The sequence below is a fragment of the Bombina bombina genome, chromosome 6 (assembly GCF_027579735.1).
Source record: "Bombina bombina isolate aBomBom1 chromosome 6, aBomBom1.pri, whole genome shotgun sequence".
NCBI classification, from domain to species: Eukaryota; Metazoa; Chordata; class Amphibia; order Anura; family Bombinatoridae; genus Bombina; species Bombina bombina.
Window position 1 is genome coordinate 40703070 of NC_069504.1, and position 13425 is coordinate 40716494.

Below are 13425 nucleotides of genomic sequence, written 5' to 3' on the forward strand. Positions count from 1 at the left end.
AAAGTACGCTAACACCCATAAACTACCTATTAAACCCTAAACCGAGGCCCCCCCACATCGCAAACACTAAAATTAAATTTCTTCTGTTAAGTGTGATCAGTCCACGGGTCATCATTACTTGTGGGATATTAACTGCTCCCCTACAGGAAGTGCAAGAGGATTCACCCAGCAGAGTTGCTATATAGCTCCTCCCCTCTACGTCACCTCCAGTCATTCTCTTGCACCCAACGACTAGATAGGATGTGTGAGAGGACTATGGTGATATATTTAGTTTTTATATCTTCAATCAAAAGTTTGTTATTTTATAATAGCACCGGAGTGTGTTATTCCTTCTCTGGTAGAATTTGAAGAAGAATCTACCTGAGTTTTTCTATGATTTTAGCCGGAGTAGTTAAGATCATATTGCTGTTTCTCGGCCATCTGAGGAGAGGTAAACTTCAGATCAGGGGACAGCAGGCAGATTAATCTGCAAAGAGGTATGTAGCAGTTTATTATTTTCTGACATGGAATTGATGAGAAAATCCTGCCATACCGTTATAATGTAAACTCAGCCTTGAATGCAGTAGATGTAGCTGATATCAGGCTGTCATGTATGTATATTTTACACTTCAGTTTTCTGGGAAATGGTACTTCTCTGGCTTTTAAACTGTATACATAGACTTAACCTATTTTGCAGGGACTTGCAATAGGTTTTAAATGACAATTAATTATTGAGGTAAAACGTTTTTTTGCTGGCATGTAAAAACGTTTTTTTCTCTGAGGTACTGGGTGAAAAAATGTTTTGGGCACTTTTTTTCCACTTGGCAATAGTTTTGATTTAAATTAGAGCAGTTCACTGATCCCTCTCACTGTTATGTGTGTGGGGGAGGGGCCATTTTGGTGCTTTCACTATGCATCAGAAAAACTCAGTCAGAGGTTCATTTTCTTCCTGCATGATCCGGTTCATCTCTACAGAGTTCAGGGATCTCAAGAGTCTTTTTTGAGGGAAGTAATCATTCACAGCAGAGCTGTGCTGATTGTATTGACTGTGATATAAAAAACGTTTATTTGTGTATTTTTTTTCTGCTGCCTGGGTTAGTTATCATTTGCTGAGGGGAACAATCCTTTGCTAAAACTGTATATTCTGACAAAGATTGATGCTATAACTTAATTATTTTATCTGTTATAATATTTTCTGTGCTTCTTAAAGGCACAGTTCGTTTTCATATTATTTGTAAATTACTTTGAAAAGTATTTCCAAGTTGCTGTTTATTTGCTAGTGTGTTAAACATGTCTGATTCAGAGGAATATCTCTGTGCTATATGTGTTAATGCCAAAGTGGAGCCCAATAGAAATTTATGTACTAAATGTATTGATGCTACTTTAAAAAATAGTCAATCTGTACAAATTGAACATATTTCACCAAACAACGAGGGGAGAGTTATGCCGACTAACTCGCCTCACGTGTCAGTACCTGCATCTCCCGCTCAGGAGGTGCGTGATATTGTAGCGCCGAGTGCATCTGGGCGGCCATTACAAATCACATTACAAGATATGGCTACTGTTATGACTGAAGTTTTGGCTAAACTACCAGAACTAAGAGGTAAACGTGATCACTCTGGGATGAGAACAGAGTGCGCTGATAATGCAAGGGCCATGTCTGATACTGCGTCACAGTTTGCAGAACGTGAAGACGGAGAGCTTCATTCTGTGGGTGACGGTTCTGATCCAAATAAACTGGACTCAGACATTTCAAATTTTAAATTTAAGCTTGAGAACCTCCGTGTGTTACTAGGGGAGGTATTAGCGGCTCTGAATGATTGTAACACAGTTGCAATCCCAGAAAAAATGTGTAGGTTGGATAAATATTTTGCGGTACCGACGAGTACTGACGTTTTTCCTATACCTAAGAGACTTACTGACATTGTTACTAAGGAGTGGGATAGACCCGGTGTGCCTTTCTCACCCCCTCCTATATTCAGAAAAATGTTTCCAATAGACGCCGCCACACGGGACTTATGGCAAATGGTCCCTAAGGTGGAGGGAGCAGTTTCTACTTTAGCTAAGCGTACCACTATCCCAGTGGAGGATAGCTGTGCTTTTTCAGATCCAATGGATAAAAAATTAGAGGGTTACCTTAAGAAAATGTTTGTTCAACAAGGGTTTATATTGCAACCTCTTGCATGTATTGCGCCTGTCACGGCTGCAGCAGCATTTTGGTTTGAGTCTCTGGAAGAGACACTTCAATCATCCACACTAGATGACATCACACACAAACTTAAATTCCTTAAGTTAGCTAATTCATTTATTTCAGATGCCGTAGTACATTTAACTAAACTTGCGGCTAAAAATTCAGGATTCGCCATTCAGGCACGCAGAGCTCTGTGGCTAAAATCCTGGTCAGCTGATGTTACGTCTAAATCTAAATTGCTTAATATTCCTTTCAAAGGGCAGACCTTATTCGGGCCCGGCTTGAAAGAGATTATTGATGACATTACAGGAGGTAAAGGTCATGCCCTGCCTCAGGACAAGGCCAAAGCCAAGGCTAGACAGTCCAATTTTCGTTCCTTTCGTAATTTCAAAGCAGGAGCAGCATCAACTTCCTCTGCACCAAAACAGGAAGGAGCTGTTGCTCGCTACAGACAAGGCTGGAAACCTAACCAGTCCTGGAACAGGGGCAAACAGGCCAGAAAACCTGCTGCTGCCCCTAAGACAGCATGAATTGAGGGCCCCCGATCCGGGACCGGATCTAGTGGGGGGCAGACTTTCCCTCTTCGCCCAGGCTTGGGCAAGAGATGTTCAGGATCCCTGGGCGTTAGAGATCATATCTCAGGGATACCTTCTGGACTTCAAATCCTCTCCCCCAAGAGGGAGATTTCATCTGTCAAGGTTGTCAACAAACCTAACAAAGAAGGAAGCGTTTCTACGCTGCGTACAAGATCTTTTATTAATGGGAGTGATCCATCCAGTTCCGCGGTTGGAACAAGGACAAGGGTTTTACTCAAATCTGTTTGTAGTTCCCAAAAAGAGGGAACCTTCAGGCCAATCTTGGATTTAAAGATCCTAAACAAATTCCTAAGAGTTCCATCGTTCAAGATGGAAACTATTCGAACAATTTTGCCCATGATCCAAGAGGGTCAGTACTTGACCACAGTGGATTTAAAGGATGCTTACCTTCACATACCGATTCACAGAAGTCATTACCGGTATCTAAGGTTTGCCTTTTTAGACAGGCATTACCAGTTTGTAGCTCTTCCATTCGGACTGGCTACGGCTCCAAGAATCTTCACAAAGGTTCTGGGCACTCTTCTGGCGGTACTAAGACCGCAAGGAATTTCAGTAGCTCCGTACTTAGACGACATACTGATACAAGCTTCAAGCTTTCAAACTGCCAAATCTCATACAGAGATAGTACTGGCATTTCTAAGGTCGCATGGATGGAAAGTGAACGAAGAGAAAAGTTCTCTCTTTCCACTCACAAGAGTTCCCTTCCTGGGGACTCTGATAGATTCTGTAGAAATGAAGATTTACCTGACAGAGGACAGGTTAACAAAACTTCAAAATGCATGCCGTGTCCTTCATTCCATTCAAGAGACCAGAAATTCTCTTCTATGGTGGCTTTATCGGCCACATCTGTCCAGGGGAATGCCATTCAGCAGGCCAGACTGGTCAATTGTAACAACAGACGCCAGCCTACTAGGTTGGGGCGCTGTCTGGAATTCTCTGAAGGCTCAGGGACTATGGAATCAGGAGGAGAGTCTTCTTCCAATAAACATTCTGGAATTGAGAGCAGTCCTCAATGCTCTTCTGGCTTGGCCCCAGTTAGCAACTCGGGGGTTCATCAGGTTCCAGTCGGACAACATCACGACTGTAGCTTATATCAACCATCAGGGAGGGACAAGAAGCTCCCTAGCAATGATGGAAGTATCGAAGATAATTCGCTGGGCAGAGTCTCACTCTTGCCACCTGTCTGCAATCCACATCCCGGGAGTGGAGAACTGGGAGGCGGATTTCTTAAGTCGTCAGACTTTTCATCCGGGGGAGTGGGAACTTCATCCAGAGGTCTTTGCCCAAATACTTCCACGTTGGGGCAAACCAGAGATAGATCTCATGGCGTCTCGACAGAACGCCAAGCTTCCGCGCTACGGGTCCAGATCCAGGGATCCGGGAGCGGTCCTGATAGATGCCTTGACAGCACCATGGACCTTCAGGATGGCTTATGTGTTTCCACCTTTCCCGATGCTTCCTCGATTGATTGCCAGAATCAAACAGGAGAAAGCATCAGTGATTCTAATAGCGCCTGCATGGCCACGCAGGACTTGGTATACAGATCTGGTGGACATGTCATTCTGTCCACCTTGGTCGTTACCTCTGAAACAGGACCTTCTGATTCAGGGTCCTTTCAAACATCAAAATCTAACTTCTCTGAAGCTGACTGCTTGGAAATTGAACGCTTGATCTTATCAAAGCGTGGTTTTTCTGAGTCAGTTATTGATACCTTAATACAGGCTAGGAAGCCTGTCACCAGAAAGATTTACCATAAAATATGGCGTAAATACCTATATTGGTGCGAATCCAAAGGTTACTCTTGGAGTAAGGTTAGGATTCCTAGGATATTGTCTTTTCTACAAGAAGGTTTAGAAAAGGGGTTATCCGCTAGTTCCTTAAAGGGACAGATCTCAGCTCTGTCCATTCTGTTACACAAGCGTCTGTCAGAAGTTCCAGACGTTCAGGCTTTTTGTCAGGCTTTGGCCAGGATTAAACCTGTGTTTAAAGCTGTGGCTCCACCATGGAGTTTAAACCTTGTTCTTAACGTTTTACAGGGTGTTCCGTTTGAACCCCTTCATTCCATTGATATAAAGTTGTTATCTTGGAAAGTTCTATTTTTAATGGCTATTTCCTCGGCTCGAAGAGTCTCTGAGTTATCAGCCTTACATTGTGATTCTCCTTATTTGATTTTTCACTCGGATAAGGTAGTTCTGCGTACTAAGCCTGGGTTCTTACCTAAGGTAGTCACTAACAGGAATATCAATCAGGAGATTGTTGTTCCATCCTTGTGCCCAAATCCTTCTTCGAGGAAGGAACGTCTTTTACACAATCTGGATGTAGTTCGTGCCCTTAAATTTTATTTACAGGCAACTAAAGATTTTCGACAAACGTCTTCCCTGTTTGTCGTTTACTCTGGTCAGAGGAGAGGTCAAAAAGCTTCTGCTACCTCTCTCTCTTTTTGGCTTCGTAGCATAATTCGTTTAGCTTATGAGACTGCTGGACAGCAGCCTCCTGAAAGAATTACAGCTCATTCCACTAGAGCTGTGGCTTCCACTTGGGCCTTTAAGAATGAGGCCTCTGTTGAACAGATTTGCAAGGCTGCAACTTGGTCTTCGCTTCATACTTTTTCCAAATTTTACAAATTTGACACTTTTGCTTCCTCGGAGGCTATTTTTGGGAGAAAGGTTCTTCAGGCAGTGGTTCCTTCTGTATAAAGAGCCTGCCTATCCCTCCCGTCATCCGTGTACTTTTGCTTTGGTATTGGTATCCCACAAGTAATGATGACCCGTGGACTGATCACACTTAACAGAAGAAAACATAATTTATGCTTACCTGATAAATTCCTTTCTTCTGTAGTGTGATCAGTCCACGGCCCGCCCTGTTTTTTAAGGCAGGTAAATATTTTTTAAATTATACTCCAGTCACCACTACACCCTTGGCTTCTCCTTTCTCGTTGGTCCTTGGTCGAATGACTGGAGGTGACGTAGAGGGGAGGAGCTATATAGCAACTCTGCTGGGTGAATCCTCTTGCACTTCCTGTAGGGGAGCAGTTAATATCCCACAAGTAATGATGACCCGTGGACTGATCACACTACAGAAGAAAGGAATTTATCAGGTAAGCATAAATTATGTTTTTTTAACCCCTAATCTGCTGAACCGGACATCGCCGCCACTATAATAAATATATTAACCCCTAAACCGCCGCACTCCCGCATCGCAAACATTAAATATTATTAACCCCTTATCTGCCGTCCCTAAAATCGCAGACACCTACCTACATTTATTAACCCCTAATCTGCCACCCAAACGTCGCCGCCACTATACTAAATACTACTTATTAACCCCTAAATCTAAGTCTAACCCTAACCCCCCCTAACTTGAATATAATTTAAATACATCTAAATAAAATTCCTATCATTAAATAAATAATTCCTATTTAAAACGAAATACCTATAAAATAAACCCTAAGCTACCTACAATATAACTAATAGTTACATTATAGCTAGCTTAGGGTTTATTTTTATTTTACAGGCAAGTTTGTATTTATTTTAACTAGGTAGAATAGTTATTAAATAGTTATTAACTATTTAATAACTACCTAGCTAAAATAAATACAAAGTTACCTGTAAAATAAAACCTAACCTAAATTACAATTACACCTAACACTACACTATAATTAAATTAATTCCCTAAATTAAATACAATTATATAAAATTATCTAAAGTACAAAAAAAACCAAACACTAAATTACAGAAAATAATAAACAAATTACAAGATTTTTAAACTAATTACACCTAATCTAATCCACCTAACAAAATAAAAAAAGCCCTACCCTATACTAAATTACAAATAGCCCTTAAAAGGGCCTTTTGCGGGGCATTGCCCCAAAGTAATCCGCTCTCTTACCTGTAAAAAAAATTACAAATCCCCCCCCAACATTAAAACCCACCACCCACACAACCAACCCTACTCTAAAACCCACCCAATACCCCCTTAAAAAATCCTAACACTAACCCCTTGAAGATCACCTTACCGGGAGACATCTTCATCCAACCGGGCCGAAGTCCTCAACGAAGCCGGGAGAAGTCTTCATCCAAGCCGGGCAAAGTGGTCCTCCAGACGGGCAGAAGTCTTCATCCAGACGGCATCTTCTATCTTCATCCATCCGGCGCGGAGCGGGTCCATCTTCAAGACATCTGACGCGGAGCATCCTCTTCAATCGACGGCTAACACAGAATGAAGGTACCTTTTAAGTGACGTCATCCAAGATGGCGTCCCTTCAATTCCGATTGGCTGATAGAATTCTATCAGCCAATCGGAATTAAGGTAGAAAAAATCCTTTTGGCTGATGCTATCAGCCAATAGGATTGAAGTTCAATCCTATTGGCTGATCTAATCAGTCAATAGAATGCAAGCTCATTCTATTGGCTGCCACCTTCCAAGTCTTCCAGGACCTCCTGTTTCCTTCCTGCGCGTGTAACTTGCTGATGTGATTTGTGATATCTTCTCACTGTGTGGAACTTAAGATCTCTAAATCTGAGCCTTTAATAAGGGGAATGGAGAATTTAAAGGGCAAGTCAACCCAAAAATTATTATTACTTATTTTGATGTTGTAATTAACACTTTTTACATCAAACTGTTGCCCATTTGTGTTGTACATATACTTTACTGGTAAAAACACTTACTTGTCCCCCTCCTTTCCCTGACGTCACCCAAACTGAATTTTCATCTCAAATTAAGTGATCTGTGTTGATCCTGCGCATGCACGTATTTCTTTCTTATGGCATGAAGAGTCCACAGCGTCATTCCAATTACTAGTGGGATATTAAACTCCTGGCCAGCAGGAGGAGGCAAAGAGCATCGCAGCAAAGCGGTTAAGTTTAACTTCCCTTACCCATAATCCCCATTCATTCTCTTTGCCTCTGTCAATGGAGGATGTGCGAAGTTGGTGTCTGAAGATATTTAATCCTTTTATGGGTACTTTTCCGTGCAAGCAAGGATTGGGGTCTAGCTGTGTCCACATCAATCTCTTTAGTAAGAGTAGTGGTTTCTTTTAGCAGTTAGGACACCTTTGCTACCCCTTTGCAGAAAGCCAGAGTTAGTTACTCTGTTCTTTCTTTTACTACAGGTCCATGACAGGGAGTGGAGTACCTGTCACACCTTAGTAGCTGTTATCTGCTCTGCAGCTGGATCCACAGGTAAGTGCCTTTGCCTTCTAGGTACTGAAGGACAACACTTTAGAGGTTAACCCTTATATGGATCGATTTTTGGACATAGTTATCCTTATTTAGTTAAGGGTACATTTTATGGGCAGCTTTATTGGCACTTTATGAGATTAATAATGCCTCTTGTCATTGATTTTTAATTCACTCACAGTGAGAGACTTAAGGGTTAATGGAGAGTTCACTTGGCTGAAGGGATTTTAAGGGATTTTAATTTTTCCCTTATTTATAGAGCAGATGGGCTATGGCAGACAGGTTAATGAGGAAGGAAAGAGATCTAATGGATTTACTTTCTAGAGCCGTTTGTAATTAACGCACACTTTTATTGTAGCGCAGTTCATTTTTCTAGCCGCTCACGTGACGTCCGCACTTCCGTTGTATCGAAACGGAGCTTAGTGAGTCTATCAGTGTCGGCTTTGCGACTTGTTCTCATCGATCGGATCGTCTGCCAAAAGAGAAGAATTCTTTAGGAGAGTTTCGCTTCCTCTTGCTAGTGGGGTATCAATCCTGTCACGGTAGGAGCCTCAGGCAGTCTGAGGTTGCTTCTTAGGGTTCCAAATTTATTTTGCGCTCTGTAATTTTAGTGTTGTTTATGTGATAAAGTCTACTAAAATTTGGGCGTTATCGTTTTTTTGGATCAATTTATTATAATTTTAATTCATTCTAATTTTGTCATATTTAGGGGGATATTTTTGCTGTACCTATGGACTCAGAACAGGACCAGTCAATTTCTATGAATAAATGCTTGCTATGTTTAGAGGCATAAGAAACAAAAATAGAATACACTGCGATCCTTAAAAGAAACAGAAAATGTATTAATCCAAAAAATAGCAAAGTGTTGAAAAAGGCAACAGGGTTAAAAGCAAAAAAATGAGACAGTACATTTTCAGGAACCAGTCTGTCCTACATGTTTCAGTTAATTCCTTAATCATGGACATGACTGGCTACCCCTACTTCCTGTCTTAATTCCTGAAAACATCTCCCTATTGGTTCCTCAGCTTTACACGATAAACCCTATTTGGTCCTCCCTCTTGTTGCTTTATCATATACTCTAATATTATGGAATAATCCCAATAATAGTTTAAGATGTGTAAATGTGTTGACGCTCCATATATCATATAGCCCAGCATATTAAAATAACATATAGATTAAAGATGGCATTAATGACTAGTTATATTTAAACACATCTAAAGAAAAGTAATCACCCATACATATAGGTTATAAATGTGTTCTCAAATCTCATCCTATTTAGGTGTCATTAAATTCACTATTGCTTTCTTGTTTCAAGCTGTATACGGATGTGTATTAAGTGTGTATTGTACTAAATCTATCCATACACTGCAACACAAATTACTTGGAGGATCTAAAAAGTTAATTGCAAATATTGCACTAGTATCTTTTCCAAAAGTTTATAACATCCCCCTCAATATTGAAGCCATATCGTCTTCTTCATTTTGAAGATCCAAAAGGCTTCACGCAGCATTAGCCGTGCTGTTCTATCCCCCCCTCTTGGGGGGGTTTCGAACACATTCTATAACCTGCCATGAGAGCGATGTGACATCGCCCCCATGCACAGATACAAAATGTTAGGCACGAGCTATCCTTGTCATGGGAGATGTCATTCAGATGCTCTCTTATCCTGGAGCGAACCTCCCTAGTCGTGCACCCTATATACTGTCCATTGCATAGAGAGCATTCTACCAAATACACAACTAAGGGGGTTCTACAATTTGTGCAATTTGCCAAATTGAATACCCGATTTGTTGTTGCGGATTGGAAAGTGGATGTAACTCTGCTGTATTGGCATGCTATGCACTTTGAGAATTGGCATTTAAAGTGCCCTTTGACACTAAGCCAACTACTGTTGGCCCTCTCTTTATCTCTTAATACACTAGGTGCCACCAAATTGCCTATTGTGCATGCTCTTTTAGACACAAAGTTACAACCCTTGGACACGTAGTCCATCAAGCTATCCTCCGCTGACAGTATTGGTAAATGTTTGTTAACAATATTGGTAATGTCCTTAAACTGGGGGCTGTAAGTAGTGACCAATGTTGGTCTACTTGGGTCAAAGCCACTTCTTAGTCTGTTATTACCCATCATCAACATCTCATCTCTATTCATCCTACTGACCTCCAAATGGGCTCTATTAATTGTTTTACGCGAATAGCCTCTTTCAGCCAGGAGACACGTCAATACTTCACTCTCCTTTGTAAAGTCTTCTTCCAAGGAGCAGTTCCTTTTTATTCTCATGAACTGCCCCTTGGCCACCCCAAACCCCGTATGACGGGGATGATTACTCCTAGCATGAAGCAAGGAGTTAGATGTTATGGGTTTGCGATACAAAGTGGTGGTAATTTTTCCACTTAATGTGTCCCCCTTAAGTTCCACATCCAAATATGGTATGGCATTGGCTTCTGTTTGGGCAGTGAATTCTAAGCCCACCCTATTTGAGTTAAGGTAGGTTAGAAAGGCCCAAATTGTCCTGCCTATGCAATTTTGTTTCTCATGCTTAGCTAAAACTTTAAAATTTAAAGACGAGTGTCTCTCAGGATAATGATGTGTGCGACATGCCTCAACTTTCTCCACAAACATCCCAAGCCTTAGTTGTTTCTCATACTGTGCCTTCTGTTTCCTCTCAACCTCCTGGGGGTGTTTATTTCAGGGGATTTTTCCGCTCAGATAACTTCTGCAGTATCTGCGGCTTTGTCAGCTTTCCCTTCTTTGGGTAAACGTAAGAGGAAATCTAAACATTTGTCTGCTTGTAAGGTTTCTGACCCTTCTTAATCTGCATCGGTCAACCTTTCCCAAATGTCTGATGTGGAGTATACTTCAGTAGCTTCTGAAGGTGAGATCTCAGACTCTGACACAATGGGGGAAAAATCTTCTGAATCTGAAGACGTTAATTTCAGATTTAAGCTTGAACACCTCCGGTTGCTGCTGAAGGAGGTTCTAGCTACTTTGGATGACTCTGAACCTTCGGTTGCTGTCAACCCTAATAAGTCTACTAAACTTAATAGAGTTTATGATTCTCCCTCTTCTGTGGATGTTTTTCCTGTTCCAGACAAGATGTCGGAAATTATAGCTCAGGAATGGGATAAGCCAGGGGTGCCTTTTTCCCCTTCGTCTGTTTTTAAAAAAAATGTTTCCTGTTGCTGACTCCATTGGTGACTCATGGCGCTCTGTGCCTAAAGTAGAAGGAGCTATCTCTACTCTAGCTAAAAGAACCACCATTCCTATAGAGGATAGTTGTTCCTTTAAGGATCCCATGGATAAGAAGCTAGATTCTTACTTAAAGATGTACATCCATCAAGGTTTACAATGGCAACCTGCGGCAAGTATTGCTACGGTTGCGGGAGCAGCATCTTATTGGTGCGATGCCCTAGCTGATCTGATATCAGAAGAGACTAAGATAGAGGAGATCCAAGATAGGATCAGAGCTCTTAAACTGGCCAATACCTTTTATCTGCGATGCCAACATGCAGGTAATTAGACTGGGAGCTAAGATGTCTAACTTCACTGCTCTGTGGTTAAAATCTTGGTCGGCTGATGTATCTTCAAAGACCAAGCTTTTGGATTTACCCTATAAGGGTAAAACTCTATTTGGGCCTGGTCTGGTGGAAATCATTTCTGAAACTATGGATGGAAAGGGATCTTTCCTACCTCAGAAAAAGAAAAATAGACCTAAAGGTTGACAAAATGCTATCTTTTGCAACTTTAAAGGACAGAAGTCTTCCTCTTCTGCCAAGCCAGAGAAATCCAGGAACTCTTGGAAGTCCAGTCAGCCTTGGAATAAGGGGAAGCAAAACAAGAAACCTTCCACTAAATCTAAATCGGAATGAAGGGTCTGCCCCCCCATCCAATTTTGTATCAAGTGGGGGTCAGGCTTTCTCTTTGTCAGTAGGCTTGGATACGAGATGTCCCAGATCCGTGGGCTGTGGATATAGTATTCCAGGGTTACAAAATAGGATTCAAGTCTTGCCCTCCAAGGGGCAGATTTCTCCTGTCAAGACTATCCTCAAACCAAGTAAAGAGGGAGGCCTTCTTAAACTGCGTAGAGGACCTATCCTCCCTGGAGTAATTGTTCAGGTTCTGGTAAAAGAACAGGGGCTAGGATTCTATTCAAATCTCTTTGTGGTTCCCAAAAAGGAGGGATCTTTCCGTCCCATCTTATACCTAAAGTACCTCAACAAATTCCTCAGGGTCCCATCCTTCAAGATGCAATTCATTCCATTCTTCCATTGGTTCAGGAAGCTCAGTTCATGGCGACCATAGACCTGAAGGACGCGTATTTACATGTTCCCATTCACAGGGATCATCACCAGTTTCTAAGGTTTGCTTTCTGGACAAGCATTTCCAGTTTGTTGCACTTCCATTTGGTCTTGCCACGGCTCCCAGAGTATTCACAAAGGTTCTGGGGGCTCTACTGGCAGTGATCAGATCCCAGGGAATTGCTGTGGCTCCTTATCTAGACAACATCTTGGTTCAGGCGTCATCTTTTAAACTAGCAAAATTTCACCCAGAGATGTTGTTATCTTTTCTATGTTCCCACTGGTGGAAAGTGAATCTGGAAAAGAGTTCTCTAGTTCCAACTACAAGAGTGTGTTTCCTAGGGACAATCATAGATTCCCTGTCCATGAAGATTTTCCTGACGGATGTCAGAAAATCCAAACTTCTTGCCTTTCTCTTCAGTCTGCTATTCATCCATCAGTGGCTCAATGCATGGAGGTGATTGGTCTGATGGTGGCTTGAACAGAGACCATTCAGATCTATCGCAGAGGATAAATCTGGATCCCCTAACAAACTCTCGTGATGGGTTTCACAGGACCATCTGTCTCGGGGGAACTTGCTTCCTGAGACCTTCCTGGGTGATTGTGACTATGAACGCCAGCCTGTTAGGCTGAGCTGTTTGGGGTTCTCTAAAAGCTCAGGGCCTGTGGTTTCGGGAAGAATCTTCTCTTCCCATAAACATCTTTTAGTTGAGAGCAATCTTCAATGCCTTGACAGCTTGGCCTCAATTATCTTTAGTTCGGTTTATCAGATTCCAGTTGGACAACATCACCTCAGTGGCTTACATCAACGACCAGGGAGGAACTCAGAGTTCCTTGGCCATGAAGGAGGTAACAGATTGCAACGCGTTTCTCAGCTCAGCTAGCTGTTTCCTCAGGCATCTAATGATGCCTGAGGAAACGGCTAGCTGAGCTGAGAAACGCGTTGCAATCTGTTATAAAATATGTGTTTTTATATACCTTGGGTAACACAAACACCCACAGGTTTTTATATTATCTTTTTAAATAAAATATAATTTGTATTGTATGGAAGCCTGAGCTTGAATCATCATTCCTAGCACTTGGAAACCTGTGCCCTGGGATCAGTTTTGCTGGGACACTGTGAGTTCCCAGCTTGCGTCAATTAGCACACTGGGTGCTGCTCTATTTGTGAGTATAACCACAAT

The 13425-nt window shown here is 41.8% G+C and overlaps 1 protein-coding gene across 2 annotated transcripts in view; it reads left to right on the forward strand.

Moving 5' to 3' along the window:
• The window catches only part of MEST (mesoderm specific transcript), a 130759-nt gene that overhangs the window by 56226 nt on the left and 61108 nt on the right, over positions 1 to 13425 (forward strand). The window lies entirely within an intron of this gene.